The 21,775-nt window shown below is 33.1% G+C and overlaps 1 protein-coding gene across 2 annotated transcripts in view; it reads left to right on the top strand.

The window, feature by feature from the left end:
* The first annotated feature begins 371 nt into the window (after positions 1–371).
* The window catches only part of LOC115878779 (cell surface glycoprotein 1-like), a 253,310-nt gene continuing 231,906 nt past the window's right edge, over positions 372–21,775 (top strand). The window contains exon 1 of one of the 2 annotated variants that reach the window (XM_030895378.1): positions 372–504. The gene's annotated coding sequence lies outside the window, so the exon portion shown is untranslated. The remainder of the gene's footprint in view (positions 505–21,775) is intronic. The other variant, XM_030895380.1, reaches the window with a different exon arrangement.

The raw sequence follows: 21,775 nt of genomic DNA on the forward strand, positions 1-21,775 counted from the left end.
ATATTTTTTATTTCTCTATATTGGCAACTAATGTAAAAATATTGCTTTTTGTATTTATGCGAATTAATAACAGCAAAGAAATTTAATTACTGGCGATATATAATAATGATTTTTAATATCTTTGTCAATTAAAGTTATTTTCTTTTTAGATCTCCTAGGACAGACGTTAATTTGAATTGAGGGTGGTTGAACGACTGGAATAATTTGTTTTAATAATATAAATTGTATCGAACCACACCCTTTTAAATACATACGGGCATACAGGGTGACTTTTATTCGATGTTGGCTATGCTCGAAGCGTCCCAATCAAACAGGCCAATGGGTGTCTTGTATGTTTCGCTGTTCCGGAGGGGCATTCGCCATCTTGATGCGCGATTATGCGCGTTGCGCGCCGGTTATCTTTCAGTTGTGGAAAACTTGGTCCGTTGAAAAGTTTAGTTCCGTGAAAGTGCGTGTAAGTTAGGATTTTCGTGTCTTGTTTTACGGAATTTCTTCCAGATAAAGGTAAGTTGTAAACAGTTTGTCACTTAAACGTCTTTTCAAATCGTAAAAACGTTAATTTCGTGAAATTTCCAGCTAAAACAGAGCCGTAGTTTCCGTGAAAACGAGCAATTGCAAATTGCCGGTCGCAAAGGGGATGTTAATTAAGCATGTTTTAAAGACCCCAAAAATAGAATTAGCATGTTCGTTTAAAAAACTTGGCAATTATATTGGTACAATTTTTTATTGCTGTTATAAGTTAAGAACCCGACGATAATTAAATTGCTTAGTTGATGATTTCTTTGTTTATTGTCGTCTCGTACGATTCCAGTACGAACAAAGAAACAATTAATAACAGAAAGACAAGTGAGCCAATGAAATTGTCGACAAACGGTCTTCGCAGAAATCATTAAAATACAACAAACTTAGGTTAGGAATTGGCATGATGATGGGCAAAGAGACCTTAAAGGCAAGGACAGCAGCTGTTGGTAACATCATTCAGTGGCGGAGATATGCGGGTTTATTTTCCTACCGAATTCTACTTTGTCGTTCAATTAATTATTATAATTTTTAGGCCTATCTGTCGCAGCGAATGAAATAATAAAGAGAGACAAAGTTAATTTATTGTCATAGGTCGTGTTAGTTGTGATTAAAATAAATGAAAACACTCTGTGAAAACACTATAATACAATATTTTTGTTTTTTGATTAGTTACTAAGTACACACTTTGTTAATTACGTACCTATACATTACAAAAAAGCCAGAACTTATTAAATATTTACTATACAACTGTCACAATGTTTATATTTTGAAATGTTGCAATATTTCACAGGAATTTCAAATAAACATGAACACAAGTTTATAATATATTGCAAGAATAGATACACTACAAAGAAGTAGGGCTAGCTTTTCAGATATTTTCGAAGAGTTTAAAATATTAGAACTGCTAAACTCTGTCCAATGAGCAATGAGCTAGGGAGGATCTCGACAGACGAAGACAAGTGTGCTTTGAAATGACAGATACAACTGTCACTGTCATGTATTCTCTCGCTGGTCAGACTATAGATTGAGTTATTGATATAGTGTTGAAGGCGCATAAAAATAAAGCTACCCAGTCCATAAAACAACAGCTAGGTACACACCAAACATGTTTTAAACAAAATCCAAGTACATCCAATGTCAAAAATTGGATTAGTAACAGAAAAAACTTTAACATTTAAGAATCTTTTACTAATATCGACATTCTGCAATTAGTTGACAATATAAAGATGAGTTATTTATCATATAACGATATTTTAAATGACATATGATTGACAAAAGACTGCGGTAATGCGGTAACACAAATAAGAATCCTTCAACTCGATTACTTAGTATGCTGCACCGCAGACATAGACCAGACATTATTCAAATCGCGGTCCAAAATAGGAACAAAAATGCGACCTTGATTTTTCAAAGTGGATATCAGGCCGTAGCCGCCTATATTCTCCAGCCCACGAGGATGGTACCTTGACTTGGTACCTTACCTTTGGTTACCTACGTTGATATGGCTCTGAATATTTTGTTGTCCATTTTTTCTTTGGATATATTAATATGATTATTGAATATTAATAAATCATGTATACAGGGTGTATTTGATTATGTATAGTTAATACAACAAAAGAATGAATGACAATGACGTCTTTGTGGTCTATTTTGTATTAAAAATAGGTTGAATCATCTATATTTTTTGTCGACTGGAGAACTTTATATAATTTTATATTAGTATCCTTAATTGTTACACGGCGTTTTATAACCGTGCTTTGGGGATCTTCATCTAGGTCCGATAAAGAACTTTATAATACTGTGTACTAGGATGGATGAGAAGATTTTGCATTAAAAAAATGAGATGCCTGTGAATTAAAATGACAGACACAACTGTCACACTGTCATGGATCCTCTTGCTGGACAGACTATATTTCGGATAATGTAGATACACTTGTACAGGATGTCTTAAAAAAGTTTGGTGGGTGGAGATGATTTTTTAAATGTACAAATCCATTTAAAAAATGGATTTTTAAAATTATTGCATTTTTGGGTTTCTTTCTGTTCACTTTACATAATAGTAAGATGTTAGTTAATAGGTATGTGTTAGAGGTCCTGTAGAATTGTGCATCTATTATCTTACAGTCGAAGGTTTCCTTAATAGTAGGATGATAATTCTCGAGTCAGTCCAAAAAAAACTGCGTTACGTAAGAATACGAAAAATATTTATTCAGTAAGAAACTGTGGTAGAGATCCGTTGTTGCTATTAAATACTTATTTTTCTCTAAGCAACAGTATTATTTGAGAGATCCCTTACATCAGAAGTGAGATCTTTTTTGTGTAGTGTGTGCCAATTTGTCGCAGTAAATTCTGGTACAAAATTAGCCTTGCTATTTTTGCTGCGAAGTAAAAGGAAAAATTCACTTCCACTTGTTCAACATGTTCGTCTTCATCAAAGAGATTTCAAATTGGTAATTTAGTGCTCACTAAAATTGCAAGTATACCAATCATAACGACAGCAAAAAACTATTGGACACGTTCGAACGTTCGAATTCATTGTTAAAGTGATTGAAGTGTTACCCAATTACCGATTCAAATTGAAGAAGGATATACATGCTACAAGATCGAGAACTCTTTATGAAGCAGTTGTGTGTTGTGTGTCTTGGACACATGGAGCCATTTGAAATTAGATATTGCTGAGTAAGTCGAATTCATATATTCCTATATTCTAGCAATTCAAAGTTATAATTTCAATATCCTACTACGCAGTTTCAGACAAAAGATATATATTCACTTTTTCTTTTTAAAAGAGATACTGTCAACTTGCTGACATTATACAGAGTGAGTCTTAAATAAGTGCAAATATTTTTAGGGGTAGTATATTTCAACCCCAGAACCACGTCTATGAGGCTCGTCAAAAAAAATTGAAATTTTGGAATTATTTTATTTTTTTTAAATTTTAAGTAAAAAACGTAGTATCTCCATAGTATGACAAAATAGATAGTAGATTAAATTTACAAGAAAGAAAACTCAGAATGATCCAGTAGTTCTCAAAATTTAAGCAAAAAATCATTTTTTTTTTTAATTTTTAAAGTAAAATAATGTCGATTATTTTCGACTTATTTTTATCGAGATCTACCAGCTTTGAAAATATTTGCACTTATTTAAGACCCACCCTGTATAGACAAACGTTAAAAATACAAGAAATGCTTTGAGGTCGAAACTACGCTCGGTTTTTGCTCTGTACTTAAGTAATCGTAAATTATACAGGGTATTCAAAATTCAATGCCACATTTGCTAAAATTGAAAATAATTTTTCGTATATTTTTTTTAAGATATGTATTAAAATGTTTTCTAGTCTGTATAATGAAAGTTAGAATTAGAGTTAATAATGCAATAATGTTATATTAAATGTTCAATATTATAAAATATTTTATGATTTATACATATAGTATTTTAAAAGGGAGTGTCCAGTGTATGTTTTTTATTTATTTTTTATTCTTGGTAATAAAACCATTTCTTGTATTTTATGAATAGCGTGCCCAAGTCTCAATATTCTTTTCAATTTAGCATTGAAAAATTATTTAATGATCTTAAATGTTATAAATTATTACTTAGTACGCGATAACCTTGAGCTCTTCAAACGTGCACTGTATACGTTTATTAAAAATATATTGCTATAATTATTTCTGATATTTTACGTTCAGTCCTCTATCTTTGTACTTATTTATTCTTGATACTTGCTGTATGTCCGTTATTGCTCTTTGTTTTGTTTATTTTATTGCAGTCTGTTGACTATGGGTCTGATAGTAATTTCTATTTACTAGGATTTATGAGCGGAAATGTCCATAATTTTATTTTCTTTTTAAATAATTGGATTTTATCAAATTATGAACCTTTTTTTTGTCATTTGTAAGATTTTCCTTCACAATGTAAGCTTTTCCTTAATATTCTTAGTAATTGCTTACTTTTATTCACACCATTTTTAGACAATGCTAAAAACTTTAGCTTTTGCTAATTGCATTTTTAGTAAAAGCTAATAATTTATTTTTGTTCACTGCAAACTAAGCATTTGCTAGGAAAATGTAAGTTTTAGCTTTTACTAAATGTTTATTCATACTGCCCAATATTAAATTTCTAAACCAGGGTCTAACAAGCTTGCAAAATGTAAGCTTTTCCTTAATATTCTTAGTAATTGCTTACTTTTATTCACACCATTTTTAGACAATGCTAAAAACTTTAGCTTTTGCTAATTGCATTTTTAGTAAAAGCCAATACTTATTTTTATTCACTGCAAACTAAGCATTTGCTAGAAAAATGTAAGGTTTAGCCTTTACTAAATGTTTATATACACTGCCCATAGTGGCTAGAAGCTAGTGTATGATAGTAGAAAATAGAAAAAATAAGTTGTTTGGTTTGGAAGTTGAAAAATTCATATATTTAACATATTTATTCAATTTGTTTGGAAAATTATATATTTCAATTAAGATTTTTTAAAATTCACTCCGAGAAGGGGTGAAAAATGTAAATAAAGTGTTTTTTTCCAAATTTCAGAGAAACGGTTGGAAACGGTAAGAACTTATCCCCTAGCTTCTAGCCACCCTATCTCGGTTAATTTTGATTGGAGCAAAAAAGTATAGAGACCATTTTTATGTAAAATTGAACGCTCTACAACTTTTATTTGAACTTTTTTTTTCTAATCCTTACCGTTTCTCCGAAATTTCGAAAAAATAATTTTATTTGTTTATTTCACCCCTTCTGGGGGATGAATTTAAAAAATCTTTCACAATTCGTTTTTACATTTTTCAAAGTAACATATCAAAAATTCAACCACCAATTTACCAATTTTTTTTATTGTAAAATTATAAAAGAAAGAACAATCAATAATTGGAACTATTGCATATTTTGTACCTATGTTTTTTCCAAACCAACTGTTAAAATTGCCTTATATCTCAAAAAAAGTAGATAAAATAGTACTTTAATCGCAAGGGTAGATTAAATGATACTTTAACAGCGAGGATAGGTTAAAACTTTATTTCTTCTCGCACGTTTTTTAATTGCTTCCATTTTTGAAAATTTTTGTTATTCCTTTTCCTAAGTTATTCGGGATTTAATTGGAAGTAGTTTCGATATGGAGTTTGTCGCCTCAGCCTGAATATCTGTTGGTAATTTACTTATTTCGTTTTGAGCCATTTCTGGCTCCAATTCAATCAGCAATCGACACAAAACAGATTTAAAAAATTTGACTGAAAACTGACAACTAAAGAGACAGCTTTATTTATTTGTCAAATTACATAGAAACCAATGCCAACCCAGCACACAGATAAAATACCATTTTATCGTCTTGTATAAAAAATAACAATTTTTTTTAAATAAAACAAACCAGACAAGAGATGGGTTCTTGAAATATACCTAAGATTTTTACCGTTAAAATTCTTTTCTGCGCCGGCCATATGGCAAGGTAAACAAACCGAAAGGGATTGAGATTGTGCTGCCGGCCGTACAATTGTTGCAAACGTGTATCGCAGCGTACGACCAGTCTTTTATGCGAATTTTTACCTGAATTACCGCAACAATGAATCGCATACGAATTGAAAATGTCGTCCCTTCGGACGTGGGTGCTCTTGGATTATCGTTCCTCTATCTCCACTGCAGCGTTCTACTCGTAGACAGGAGCGTAGGTGGTATATTTTTGTCAGGGATTTAAAAATCAAAATTTGTAGTCATTTCTGGTGAAACCGGAAGTTACCGAAAACAATTGAATATGTCAATCAATCTTAATTTATGTCACATAATAACATACCAAATCTCGTTGTTTTATCTAAAAAAATAAAAAAGTTATAGGGGTGAGCCACTTTTGAGACACACCTGGTATACCGTGCTGGCAACTGTTACTTTTGGGTCGGCATTTACATGTGTGGAAGTAAATCGCATAGGGATCTTATTAAGTCGGAGTGAGAGAAATGCGACCGACTGACGCGACGCGCGACAGTGTGCTGTTGCGGCGTTGCCGATATGCCTTTCCCTATCAAGTAAAGTAAAATCACGATCGCAAACCGCTTATATTTTAAAGACTTTTTTTAAAGAGATAACTAGATAATATCATTAGACATGTTCTGAGCATCTGAAATGGAATTATACGGATATCGTCAGGGTATCATTTTTTTTATAACGAGAAAACGTCAGTAATCGCGATAATTTAAAAACTTAACTTTTTAACACATAACAGGCCATAACTCAAGAACCACTTTAGATATTGAAACTTTTTTTTATTTTCAAGATCGGATATTTTACAATATGTTTACATAAGAAAAATTCGGTAAGGTTGTTTTTTCCGTTCAAAAATTGTAAACAATCGATCTATCGTACTTTTAGAGCATAGCAGTTTTCAGCAATCGTGTAATTTTTTTATTGATAAAGACTTTCAGATACTGTCTACAAAGAAAATACAGCAGAAATATTAACAATCTATTATTTCTAATAGATTTCGAGATATCAATTTTTTGAATTCAGAGTTCTAATAGCGCGACCACTATCGAACACCCAATTCCACTTATTTTTACCAAAAATGCAAGTGTTTCTAGCTTGCACTTAAAAAAATTCAAGCTATAGGGAAAATTACAACGACTCGTTAATAAATAAACAAATTAAGTATCACGAGACGTAATTAAATCGTGAAGCTGAACGCATGACGTACACCTTTCCCTAGAACTTTAAGTACTGACAGAGGTATTGATTGGGTCGACCGGTCAACTGCGACAAATCTGCTATATCCCCTTCCACGTCTCTTAGCGATGTGCACAGTTTCTCGGTTTATTTCATACCTTTGGCAACGTGTTTACTGTCCTCTCTTTGTTCAGTACATTATAAACGCATTGTACTCTTCTTACATACGCAAATCTCGACCCAAGACTAACCTTTGCCAGCCCTTAGTATAAATTTTAAAACATTTCTGGACATCCTTAGTTATTATTTCTCAGGGTTGTAAACTTCAAAACATCGTTCAGAAAAAAAAAACATACAAGTGTATTTTACAAAGGTTTGACATAAATTTCCTTTATCAACTGAACTTAATGTGTTTAATGAGTCTAAATTAACACCACCACTTAAAGCTAATTAAAGGGTGCGTTATTGTAATTCTCGTTTAGACAGAAATGCCGTTTTTAATAAAACTTTTTCACGTCAATAACCGATGCGGTTAGAATCAATCGCGCAAATAGGAAGGAACTGCCTCCGTTCGAGACAGATTTATGACTCGTTGACATTTAACATGTTGGCATTAAGTGAGCGTAATTATTTAATTCTACCTGGCAATTATGTGCGGAATTGGTCGTTGGCATCGGTCTGGTTCTGATCGTTCCGATTTTGTAGAGGTCGCTCGAAAGTATACAGGGGTTTTGAAACGACCCTTTATTATTATTTTTAGGATCTAATTTGGTTATAAAGCTTAATGTTTTAGGTTTAAGATATTGCGGGATATCATTACTTTGTAAAATATTTTTTAACGTTATACAGGGTGTCCCAGAAATAAGTACAGATATTTTAAGGGGTGGTAGATCTAAAAAAAACAAACTTTTTCTTACCTTTTTTTAAATAAGTCCAAAATAACAGATTTATTTTACTTTGAAAATTTCCAAAAAAATGACTTTTTGCTTAAATTTTGAGAATCACTGGATCTTGTCTGGTTTTTTTTTTCTTGTAAATTTAATCTACTACCTATGTTGCCATATTATCAAGAAATAATCTAAAAATTTTTTTCGTGTTTCTGGGGTCGAAATATAATAGCAATTAAAATATCTGTACTTATTTCTGGGACACCCTGTATTTCTTGATTTTTAGATTCTATACGGGGTGTTTCAAAAAACATGCGCCTCTCGTGGAGAGATTCTTCACGTACAAATAAGATTTATTTTTTATATCAACATAGGCCCGTTCTGTTTCTTTTTTTTTCGTAGCTACAGGGTGTTAAAGACTTCATTTTTTTCAAAATATCAAGAGACAACTTTTAATCGGTATTAGACGGGCTACACAGTTGTGCTAAGAAGAGAACAAAGTCAGTGGCGCATGGTTTTTTTTTTAATATTTCAATGATATTCCATACGCATGTCCCTGGTGAATCTGTTGACACTTTTTTCGCATTAAAATATGTCGCACTTATAGTAACATATTTAACTTAATTTTAAATCGAGGAATCTCTCCACGAGAGATGGCACATGTTTTTTGGAACACCCTGTATCAAATTCTAGACATATTTTGTATATAATTTTCTATATCTCTAAAATTGAAAATATATTTTCAATTTTATCTCTAAACTGGCATTTGCAGAGCAGAAGTAACGTACAGTATGTCTAAGTTTTTCCTATTGTAAAGACGATCCAATCCATCAAATTCATGTTTTTTTTTTAGAAAATGGTTTTCTCTATTTGAATTGGTATAGTAGTGACTAACTAAATATTATACAGGGTTTCATAGAAATATAAAAATTATAATACAATAAAAATCGCCTTTCAAATGGAAACTAAAAAAAAAAATATAATCTGTGTAGTAAAAAAAGAATCATATAGAGTTAATTTTCAAATTGATTAGATCTTAAACTCGTGCCCTATCTACTGTCTACATTTTAGAATCACCCTTTAAAAATGCTTGGGTGGTTTTTTATCTCTTAAAAATTCATCCTAGCTCTATAATTTCTTCAGAATTCTTTCACGAAATTTTAGACAATTTAGCATCTTTTACTTCAAATTAGCTGAAACTGTATTTTATCGATAAAGCATACATAATTTTTCCGATATGTATTTGATATGCAGGGTGAGTTTCCTACAATGTTCTCTATGGGTATCTCTACAATGTTCTCTATGTTCTCTATGGGTATAGGAAATAGATGGGGCTGCTCCCCTAACATTTTGCGCTGAATGTATACCATGATAGTAAGACCCATGATTACTTATGGAGCAGTTGCCTGGTACACAAAACTAGAGCAACGGATGGCAAGGCTAAACCTATGCAAAGTCCAGAGACTAGCATGTGTTTGCATCACAGGAGCCATGAGAACCTGTCCAACAGCAGCAATGGAGGTCATTCTAGATCTAACACCACTGCACATTGTCATTGCATATATGCCAATGCGACAATGATTAGAATGGTCACTAACGGAATTAGTACTGGGAGAATTGTCAGATCAGGGGCTTGGAACACCCTCATAAAGGAAATACCACTCCTGCAACTCCCAGTGGACGATATGCCAAGAACCTACAACTTTGAGAAACATCTCAATGTAGTATTGGGCAATAAAAAGGATTGGAAGAGCAAAACGCTTGCCCAGCAGTTAAAAGACCATACCATAACTTGGTATACTGATGCTTCCTAAACCAATACGGGAACAGGGATCGGAGTGTTTGGGCCGAGAGCTAAATACTCCGAACCAATGGGCACTTACCCTAGTATCCTACAGGCAGAAATCTACGCTATCGAAAGATGCGTACAACTTATATTAGATAGGAACTATCCGAAACAAGAAATAGCCATCTTGTCTGATAGCCAAGTAGCGTTAAAAGCGATCAACTCAGTATCAATCAATTCGAAATTGGTCAAAGAATGCATAGAGAAGCTGAATAAATTAGGCAAAGAAAACAAAGTCCTCCTAATCTGGGTGCCTGCTCACCAAGGGATAGAAGGCAATGAAAGCAAATAATCTAGCTAGGAAAGGAGCGAACACTCCACTAACTGGACCAGAACCGTTCTGCTTTCCAAGTGGTAACCAACTCAAGGCGGAACTCAAGAACTTGGAAGATTCCATCCGCAACCTGAAATGGAAATCTTGCAATGGTCTAAGACACTCGAAGAAGTTTCTGAGGGCTTATGATCAAGAAAAATCACAGATCTTCCTGGGTCTGAGTAAGAACAATCTTCGGATTGTCACGGGTTTTTAACAGGACACTGTCTCCTCAATGAACACCTCAGTAGATTGAAACTAAGAAGAAACGGCGAATGCAGATTCTGTGGGGAAGATGGGGAAACACCAGTACACCTCATCACTGAGTGCGCCGAGACGACAACCATTCGTGCCATGAATTTTGGTACGACTGATATTGGAGATGGAGAACTACCCTCTATAAAACCGTCCCAGATACTGGCTTTTGTCAAAGCCCTGGGACTGTATGATGAGTTATGATTCAAGAAAGGGGGACACAATGGATCTGTAAGGTCGAAGTGATTAACCCCCCTCCCACTCATTCGAAATTCTAAAAAATTCTAAAATGGGTATCTCGAAATCTCGGAAACTACTGGAGATAGAGAGTCGGTTAAATATTGCAGTTTTGTGGGGTCATAAATATGCGCCTTTCAGATTTTTGAAAAAGTTCATGGCTTACTAAATATTTAAAAAAAACAAATTTTGGCTATTTTAAAAATTGTCCCTAATTCCATTATAATCTATTTTAGACAAAAAATTTTCAGATAAAAGTTGTAGATAATTACGTGAAATTTTTTTTTCACAAAATTACTGAGTTATAGCTAATTCTGATTTCTCTTGACTAATTTCACTTAGTTAGCCATTGAAACAAGTGCAATCGTCGTTGCTCTAACAAATGTGAAACTGTCACATCCAAACTTTGTAAATTAAAATAAACGAAAATTGTAAGTGGGAATTTTTTAAATGAAGAAAAGCGTGTAGGATTATTGGTTCAACTTTTCTCGAAACTACAGTTTCGAGGATTCATTTACCGATGAACGTTAGTTACGTTTTTTGGAGAAGGGTTTTCAAGACATGTTAGATAAGTTAAATTTAGATACTGGCGTATTAAATAGAGTGGTTCCAATATGAGTTCCATTATGACATACACCCCCACCCCCAACAATGAAAGAAATGTTAAAAATTATTTATATCATAATTATATAGACTCAGGGATAGAAAGAGGTCGACCAATTGCATGGGCCTCCGGTATGGTTAACAACAAGGTATACAAAAGAACTTATGAATTAAGAGAGGCACTCGAAGAGGCGGTACAGGAGAAGTTTAATTAAGTCGATCGGTCGTTCTGTGAGAATAGCTAGAAATTCAGTTTTAAAAAACTATAAAAAAGAAAATTTATAAAAAAAAAAAATTTTTTTTTATAAATCATAACAAAATAAGAACACCATGCCAACTAAGTGAAATTAGTCAATCAATCAGTATATCGCTGAAAAGCTTAAAAAATGGCGCTTTTTATGAAGTCATGGCCAACTATGGTTTCCATTTAAAAAACTTATGTTTGTGTCATCTGTCAAAAACGACAGGCTTTAGAAAAAATCGGAGAACACAAACTCATTGGGGATGTGATTATCTACAACTTTTATCAGAATTTTTTTTGTCTAAAATAGATTATAATGGAATTGGGACAATTTTAAAAATAGGCAAATTTTTTTTTTTAAATATCTAGTAAGCCATGAACTGTTTCAAAAATCTGAAATGCTCAAATTTTGACCCCACGAAACTGCAATTCTTTTCCCATTTAACTGACTCTCTGTCTCCAGTAGTTTCCGAGATACCCCCATAGAGAACATCAAAGGAAACTCACCCTATTTCTTTCTGATGGTATTTTTAGTTTAAGATATTTTCCTATTGCCACTTTTCAGATTGTATGTGAAAGTATCAATATTGTGAAAAATAGTATCATATCTAAGGTAAATGAATATTTTTTATATGTAGATATGTCACAAATTATATCTGGCTTTTATGTTGTTTCTTTTCTCAGTAAAGGTGCAGTACTAACAATAATTATTTTATTTATTTGCGTAGATTTACGGTCGTCCGTTATAAAAGCGCTTTTCTCCGAGATAAATTACTTTTTTTTATGAATTCATAAAAATTGCCATAATTTCCGCTCCCAGTAGTATTGCCACATCTCAGCAAAGTTTTTATTGGTACTAAAATATGGGCTAGTTTCTAAGACACAATTTATATTCGTAAGAAGTTATAGGAGAATATTTCTGAACTAATATTGGTATCAGCGTTACTGTCGATGTTTTAATGCAAAGGGAAATGTATTCCAACGGGAAAAATTCCAGATTTTATAATTTTCAGAGTGTTAAATATATCATCATTTCCATCTTATCCAGGGTCCAAGTTATCCCTGCTAATTTCCTAATATAATGGTCTCCCATCTTAGATTTGATCTTTATCTAGTCTCTTAATTCCTCGTGGATACCATGCTGTAATTTTTGTGGTCCATCTGTTGTCCGTCCAGGTGTTCTGCCCATTTTTGCCAGGTGTTCTGCCACTGCCACTTAAGGCCATCATTGCCACTTAAGGGATTTGATTCTATGAATGACATCCTGGGACTTGTCGTATCCTATTTTATCGTGTACTTTAACTCTATTATCGTAACCTCTGTTATCGTAACCTCTAGTATCGTATACTCTATTTTTTACTTTCTTCTTTTGTTATTCCCAGTATATTTCGTTCCACCGAGGATTGTGTGTTGTGTGACCCCAGGTAAGTGTCCAGGTTTTACATGCATAGGTCATCACTGGTATACTACACTACTACACATTGATCGAGTGTTTTCTTCTTTAGATCAAGTGGCTTTCTAGATTTGAATATGACCTGAGTTTCTTCCATATGTACTCAATGCTAGACCTCCTATATTGGTAATTGTATTTATTTCGTTAATTTGTGCTTGTTCTTCAGGACTGTTGGCAGTTAGGATTCGGTCATCAGCGAATCTTAGATGGTTAAGACATTCTCCATCTATTTTCAATTCTTTTTTGGTCCTGATATCTTCCATATGTACTCAATGCTAGACCTCCTATATTGGTAATTGTATTTATTTTGTTAATTTGTGCTTGTTCTTCAGGACTGTTGGCAATGAGGATTCGGTCATCAGCGAATCTTAGATGGTTAAGACATTCTCCATCTACTTTCAATTATTTTTTGGTCCAGTCTAGTTTTTCTATTAATTGAAAAATACTACCACTAATTTTGACGTTCCTGAATGCTTATATTGAAATTAGAGGAATAAACTTCTACGCTTATTGAAGCCACTAATTTGTTCCCCTAATTTCGAGGTTCTGAATGAAGCTGAAGTCGTCAATTTGTCTGAAGGAAACTTTTTTAAAAAGTAAATTTTTATTCTGCAATTATTTTGCAAGCTTCCTGATATTTTGCATTGTTGTTCAACATTATTCTTTTTTACGAAATCTAAACATCCTGTATTTATATGAATGGTTCTACGCAATTTGTTGGGCGCCACAGTTAACGACCGATTATTTAAATAATTAAGATGTTTAACATTCCGAACTCATCGTTTCTCGTTTACAAGTCGTGTGCGTAATTCGCTTTTCCTCGAGTGGGACTCGCGCCTAGTATGACAAATACAAAAGGCATTTTTCTGTTTAATTAGTCTCACCAGCAATCTTTTATCATTTCTCTGATTGCGATATTAATATAGTTTAAAACATGGTTTATTTTTTCCTGAAATTTATTCACCTGGAAATACAAAACATCTTATGTAGTACCTAGTTAGTGTACGTCCATAGTGCACCGGATTCCCGCTTTATCGCGGCAGATTAGGGGTGAAAAATAGAGGAACAACTCGGCTGTCCCAAGGAGAAACACAGTATACCGTGCTGGCAACTGTTACTTTTGGGTCTGAACTTACATGTGTGGAAGTAAATCGCATAGGGATCTTATTAAGTCAGAGTGAGAGAAATGCGACGGTGTGCTGTTATGGCGTTGCCGGTACGCCTTTTCCTATGAGGTAATATAACTAGATAAAATCATTAGATATGTTTCTGAGCATCTGAAATAGAATTATAAGGATATTGTTAGGGAAATCAGTTATTTTTAATAGATTTTGAGATATCGATTCATTTTGAATTCATATGAGTTCTAATAGCGCGACCACTGTCGAATACCAACTCAATTTCACTTATTTTTACCAAAAATGCAAGTGTTTCTAACTTGCAATTAAAAATTTTCAAGCTCTGAGGAAAATTACACTCGACTCGTTAATAAATAAACAAATAAAGTATCGCGAGACGTAATTAAATCGCGAAGCTGAACGCATGATGTACAACTTTTCCTAGAACTTTAGGTACTGATGTGGTACTGATTGCTGATTGGGTCGACCGGTGGACTGCGACAAATCTGCTACATCCCCTTCCACGTCTCTTAGCAATGTGTGCTGTTTCTCGGTTTATTTCATGCGTTTGGCAACGTATTTACTGTTCTCTCTTTGTTCAGTACATTATAAACGCATTGTAAGCTTACATACGGAAATCTCGACCCAAGACTAACCTTTGCCAGCCCTTAGTATGCATTTTTTTGTAAATATCATTTTTATAGGCATATAATAAAACGCCGGCGTTTTTAACAAAAGAAGGATATTTTACAAAGAGCCTCTCTGTTTTCAGTCGTTTTCCAAATTTCTTAAACTTCTCTTCAAAATTAGGAAATAATGGCACAAAAACTGATGATTATGTTAAATAGACGATGGTCAAGGATGATTATTATAAAGATCTAAATTTATTTTATTCTAAAAGAAAGCAAAGTTCCACAAAGAAACAGACCTGTACACAGAATCGAATTACAGAGTATAATAATTAATATATTTTGAATTTAAGATTATGTTACTTATAATAACCGGCCTTTAGGCCTTTTAGCGCCTATTCAAGAGTATACCTTTATTCAGAACCTCGAAATTGGAGTAAATACAGTAAATTAGTGGTTCTTCTACCACTAATTTTGACGTTCGAAATGAAGTTTTAAACAAAAACGTATTACCTTCACTACCAACAAAAATAGCAAGAATAAACGATCAATTAAAACAATAATAACAGTAACCTTTAAATTGTCTACTTAGCAATCTTAATATTAAAAAAAAATGGGATAATAGCTTCAGCATTATGCAGTTATTGTTTATGTAACCGACAATGAGTATTATAAATCCAATGTCAACCGACTTCCTAAAACCGATAATTAATACTCTTGACGAACGTTATGCATCAGTATGATAGCGGAACAGGAAGTGCGTTTGTAGATATCTGTAATGCGTTATCTGGACGCATCCATTAAATTCTTTTTTGTTATAACAATTAAATATCTTTGCACTAAGAAAAATCCTTAGATTCATCAAAAAAGCTTCGATTTTCCTAGATTACTTGAAAGAGTCTTGCCTCCATCATGGGGTGACGTTAAAATATTATTTGTTAGTAAGAGGATTCCGATGAAAGTATCTAGAAATTGTTATGATCAAAGTTTTATTATAGATTTACAGTAGATTCTATGGTAGGGGGAAGTTAATCACTGCGATTTTATAGATATATCGTGTCTCTCTTGAGTTATTATAACTAATCATACAGTCTCAGGGTTTTGACAAAAGCTATTTAGTATCTTAGGCGGTTTTACAGAGGTTAGTTCTTCATCGTGTATGTCAGTCGTATCAAAGTTTATTTCATAAATGGTTGTCATCTAGGTACATTCAGTGAGAAGGTGTTCTATTGTTTCCCCATTTTAAGCCTTTGGCCGTCGAGGCAGCCTGACTTAGTGCCCATGGATCTCATCCTATGATTATATTTGCGGAAGAATAAAGGTTCTTTATTCTTCCGTATAATCTAGACAAGAATTAGAAATACTTTGGGCATCTTTCACCCCTACTGAGTTAATGAATTCCGCGAGAAATGTTCAAAAACTGCCCCGTCTGTCCATAACAGAAGACGGTCGATATGTCGAACACTTGTAACAAAATCTCATATCTTGGTTTGCTATTTATTTTTATTGTTATTAGATATAGTTTAAATGTGTTGATGTTGGTTAAATATATTTTAAATTGTTATAAAATTCTGCATCTCTCATAGGAAATATTATTTTCGTTTTAATCGATGCTCACAGCTAAAATTTTTTTGCATTACAGCTGGTGCCGTCCAAAGCCTACTTATTTAAAGCGGGCGAATTTTTATATACTCTATATCTCGCAGAGGAATCGAGCAAAATATCAAGTGTGTTATATTTTTGGAAAGGTAATTTTAAATTCTCTTCAATAAATTAGAAATATACAGGGTGTGCCATATAAAAAATCAAATTTTCTGTTCATAATTCTTAAATTATTAATTTTAAAAAAAATATATTTCATAAACTATTAAATTCTACGTAAAAAGGTGATTTGGAAATGTTTTCATAAAAATACAAAATTTTCCATAGCAAAAAAGTTACAGTAATTTGTTAAAAATGCATATTTTTGAAAAACACCCCGTAACTCCGAAACGGTAACATATCGATATGCGGTTTTCACCATCATGTTTTTGACATAAATCGAGCTCCAGACACCGATATTAGTTTTTGTCTATCACCTATAGAAAAGGGTGTTTCCATTTAAAAGGTCGAATTTGACCCACCCTGTACAAACAAAGTGCGTTCTGGGGTATTCACCTCTTCTGCACAAAACCAACAATATACATCCTGCGGTTTTTTTTATTTTTTGCAGGTATAAGCCAAAGACCTCGCCCATGACCATGACTTATAGCCTGTGATGTATAAAAATTCATATCACTCTATTTTCTTCCGCACCATTTTCTAATGTCTTTGATAAAAGTCTTAGCCCAATCTTGGTATTAATTCCACTTTGTTTGCCTCTGTGCCTAAGTCCAGATGACTTAGCCTCCGCAGCATAATCTTTTCCCCTTTGATAAATGAGGTACCGATCTTTCACCAGCAGTTCTATTGGAATCATTCCTGTAAGAGCTGTAACTGCTTCTCTTGAAGTGGTTCTGTAGGCCGATACGTTGTTTATTGCCATTCTACGGTTAAGTCGTTCTAATACATCCCGATAGGATTTAAACTTGAATCCCGATTTCCAAGCTGGTGCCGCGAACAGCTTTAAAGAAAGTACAGCTGTTGTTTGTACCCTTCGCTTTGTTGCTTTTGGACCTCAGATATTTGGCATAAGTCTACTTAGCTTATTAATGGCCGTATTTGCCTTTTCACAGATTCTTCTAATAACTGATGTCATTCATTGTCTAAATACATTCCTAAGTAGGTACTTTATTGCTTGTTGACTCTGTATACAGGGTGGTCCGAACTGTATTCCGGAAACTTTGACATCATATTCTAAAAATAAGTAAAAAAGTTTATATAAATGTATGCCCTAAAATGCTTAGTTTCGGAGATAGTTTAAAAATTTCATTTTTATTTCGATTTTCTCCAAATAAAAAAATGGGTGTCTGGGAGTTTTTTGACATGAGAAATTTGATTTTGATGTCAATATGACTCCTATTTGTAGAGGGCGCCACTTCATATTTTTTAACTGATTTGAAGAGTAATAACTTTTCGTCCGTACCTGTATAAAACTACTGACTAAAAAATATACATTTACGACGTTTTTTACCTAAAAAAGGTTTCTTGGTAAAAACCGCTACGAGTAATGGTTCTGGAGATATATGGAATCGTAATTTTCCATACCTGTCATCACTGACATAAATTAAACATGTTGACTAAATAAATTATTAGACTGAAATAAGAAATTTTAAATGTTTTTTTGTCAAAAGTTCAACAGAAACCGTTTTATCAACATTTTTTCGCAGAAAAATTTATGATTATTACAAAAAAATAAAAATTTCCCAAATTTATTATTTCAGTCAAATAACTAATAACTCAACGTGTTTATTTTTGTCATTATAATGACATGTTTTGACTATTTGCGTTCTAAGTTCTAAGTATCTTCAGAACGGTTGCTCGTAGCGATTTTTACCAAGAGACATTTTTTACGTAAAAAGTCACGAAAATGTATATTTTTTCACTCAGTAATTTTATACAGGTACGGACGAAAAGTTATTACTCTTTAAAACAGTTAAAACACATGTAGATGGCGCCCCCTTCAACTAGGAGTCATATTGACATCAAAATGAAATTTCTCATATCAAAAAACTCCCAGACACTAATTTTCATCCAAATATTGACGTTACATCAGAAATTATTTGGAAAAAATCGAAATAAAAATTAAACTTCCACACCCTGTATCTTCGAAACTAAGCATTTTGTTAGGACATACATTTATACGTGCTGCACAAAGTTTCCGGAATACAATTTGGACCACCCTGTATAATGCTTGTCAATCTTTATCTATATTGTAGGTATACTTTTCTTCTACCAGATAGTAATACCAAATCGGTTTTTTTTATCGCCACTTGCATCTCCATTTCGGTCAGTTTCCACATTATCAATTTCATAACATGCTGAGTTTTGTCTTCCAGCCCTGTTTTAGTAGTTACTATTGCTAGGTGATCTGCGTATGCAATTAGAGATATTCCTCTTTCCGTTTCACTTTCTAATATTTTATTGCTAAACATACTAACTCAGAGGTGTCGGTCGTGATCCGATCCGTGTCAATTGTCCAAACGGGAAATAGTTACGTTAGAAGCACTATATCGTTATATCAAATGACACTGAATAGTGTTTAGAGTTATAAAACATAGATTTATTAACAAAAACACAAAAAGGCACCCACTAATTAATTCCGCACTATTCAATGTCAGCTTTTTCCCGGTGATCTACGATCAGATACGATTAAGCTGTTATCTGATGCAGTACTAACGAATATGAAAATAGAAAAACCGAGTGAAAAAATCTGTTAAAATCATCAATATACGAGTCAAGTTCCCCCGTTAATTGGTCGGTCGGTAAAAAAGGGCTCAAACAAAGGGATAATGCAACGGTTACGTGGTCAGGCCGGATACGCATTCGTGATTCACTCCAGTTCGACTTGAGGGCGACTTGAACCAGTGGTGGAGATAATGACAAGGTTTGCAAAATAAATTTAGGTAGTTGGGAAACAAAACAATGAAAACAATAAAAACTGTACTTAAAATTTGTCGTTGTTTTATGTAAAAATAAAATGAACATAATATATGAAAACTTTCAACTGGGGTGCTGTTATTATTTTTATTTTGCAAGACCTGTCATAATTATAGGACTGTTGTTTTTTATATATTACTAGCGTGTACCCGCGACTTCGTTCGCTTCGAATTAATCATTTGTAATGGTGATGATAAAGCAAAGCAAGAATTTCCATTAACATACAAACTGGATAAAATTTTCTCACATTTATGTCAGCATGAGAAAAAACAATCTAGAAACACCTCCTTATCGAACCTCTACACCCCAGAGTCAATCCGTTTGCCAAAAATCAGCTTTAAACGTCAAGCAGTTTAAGCAGAATCGTGATTACTCAATGGTCATATGTTATGAAATACCCTGTATAAATTTATAAAAAATCTTAAAATATATAAAACAACAAAATAAAATATACGTGTTTAAGAGTTTTTCCGAAAAACTCACCAGTTTTTAAATAAAAAATCTTTTAATATTTGAAGGATAGTTTCACAGTTTCACCCCCTTAGAATTCGAGTTGCGAAAAATCCCTACTTATCGAACCTCTACACCCTAAAGTCAATCCGTTTTCCAAAAATCAACTTTTTACGTCAAGCGCTTTAAGCAGGATCGTGATTAATCAATGACCAGATTTTTCGAAACACCCTGTAAACATTTTTTCAAAAAAATGAAAATATGTAAAAAAAAACAAAATAAAATATACGTGTTTAAGCGTTTTTTTCGGAAACTTGACCGTTTTTTAAATAAAAAATATTGTAATATTTGAGGGGTGGTTTCACCCCCTTGGAACTGGAATTTCGAAAAATCCCTTCTTATCGAACCTCTACACCCTAGAATCAACCTGTATGCCAAAATTGAGCTTCTTACGTTGAGTGGTTTGAGCAGGATCGCGTGATTAATCAGTGAGTCTGTCACTTAAGGATTTTATATGTTAGTATAGATTATTCATTTTTTTTATTATTCGTTTATTAGAAAAACTAAATCAATGTAAAATCTCTGACGAGGGGTAGGGGATCAGAAAACTCACAATCTTTATGAGTCTTTTTTGATCCCCTACCCCTCGTCAGAGGGTTTACATTGATATGTACTCACACTAGGTTGGAGAACGTTTAGAAGAACTAAATTTATGGCTGTCAGCAGAACAGCATGGTTAAACAAATGTTGGATCCAGATCAGGAGATCAAATGCAGGATCGAGCAAGCACGAACAACTTTTCTAAAACTTGAGGGTTGATCGTGTTAGTAGATTTTTTGGTTGAAATAAAACTTGTCAGAAGTAATTTTCAGTAAATTTAAAATAATAGTATTTAAAGTGATACGAAAAAATTAGCTTAAATAGTAGTAGTAGCTAAAAATGAAATATGGTATGACACTATTTGTATCGAGCGCCTTGACTGTATTTAACTAAATTTTAAAAATACCCCCTTTTAACTTCTTGAAGGGTGTTCCCTTTGACAGGAAGGGTGCAGGCTAATTACTTTCCTTCTACAATTTCAAAACAACGGCCAATTTACATCCGCCTGGGTAAAATTACTTAGATTTTAATTAATCGATAAAAATAATGTTCCATTCGTTAGCCATTGTTCAGTTTGATGAAAAATGTAATGTAAAATGTCAAAACGGTTTGAATGTTTGTTCACTATTAATATTGAAGAATTGGATAAAAGATAGACTAACAATACCATTGATTTGTTTTGTTTTAACATATACGCACAAAACGAAATGTAAAAACAAAGCAAACATTCTATTAGGTAAAAATTAAAAATTGGTGTTCTGATGTGTAGTGGAATACACTAGGGATGGTCAAAAATCACTACCTGTGATATTTTATGATCGATAATTCGGCTTTAACTTTACCGGGTGCGTCTCAAAAGTGGCCCACCCCTATAACTTTTTTTATTTTTTCAGATAAAAACGAGGTTGTGTATGTTGGTATACGACATAAATTAGGATTGATTGACATATTCAATTATTTTCGGCCACTTTATGTTTCATCGTAAATGACTACAATTTTTGAATTTTAAATGACACCTTCGGTATTTTTTTACTTTATTCGATAGAAAATAACATTTTGAATATAATGACATATTTTCGCTTAAAACAGAATTGTATTTTAAACTTCAATCTAGAGTGCCATATGGCTATGTTAAAAACACTAATTTTTAGTGAAGGATCCTTGAAAAAATTAATTTGATCGTCTAATGTTTTTAGTGTCTTGTGCTGGCCGGTTAAAAGATGCCCAAATCGTATTTTTAATCATATCTCAATTTTTATCTCAAATGGAACGCGGGTGGCTCATTATAGTATTAACGAGAAGATCCTTGACAGTGATAGATGTGTCTGTCATTTTAATTTCAAAGTAGTTTATTTTATTTTACAAAGAGATAAGTTGGTACAACTGGAACGCATAGCA

Source organism: Sitophilus oryzae, unplaced genomic scaffold (assembly GCF_002938485.1).
Source record: "Sitophilus oryzae breed Bouriz unplaced genomic scaffold, Soryzae_2.0 scaffold_1525_pilon_pilon, whole genome shotgun sequence".
In the NCBI taxonomy this organism is placed as follows: Eukaryota; Metazoa; Arthropoda; class Insecta; order Coleoptera; family Curculionidae; genus Sitophilus; species Sitophilus oryzae.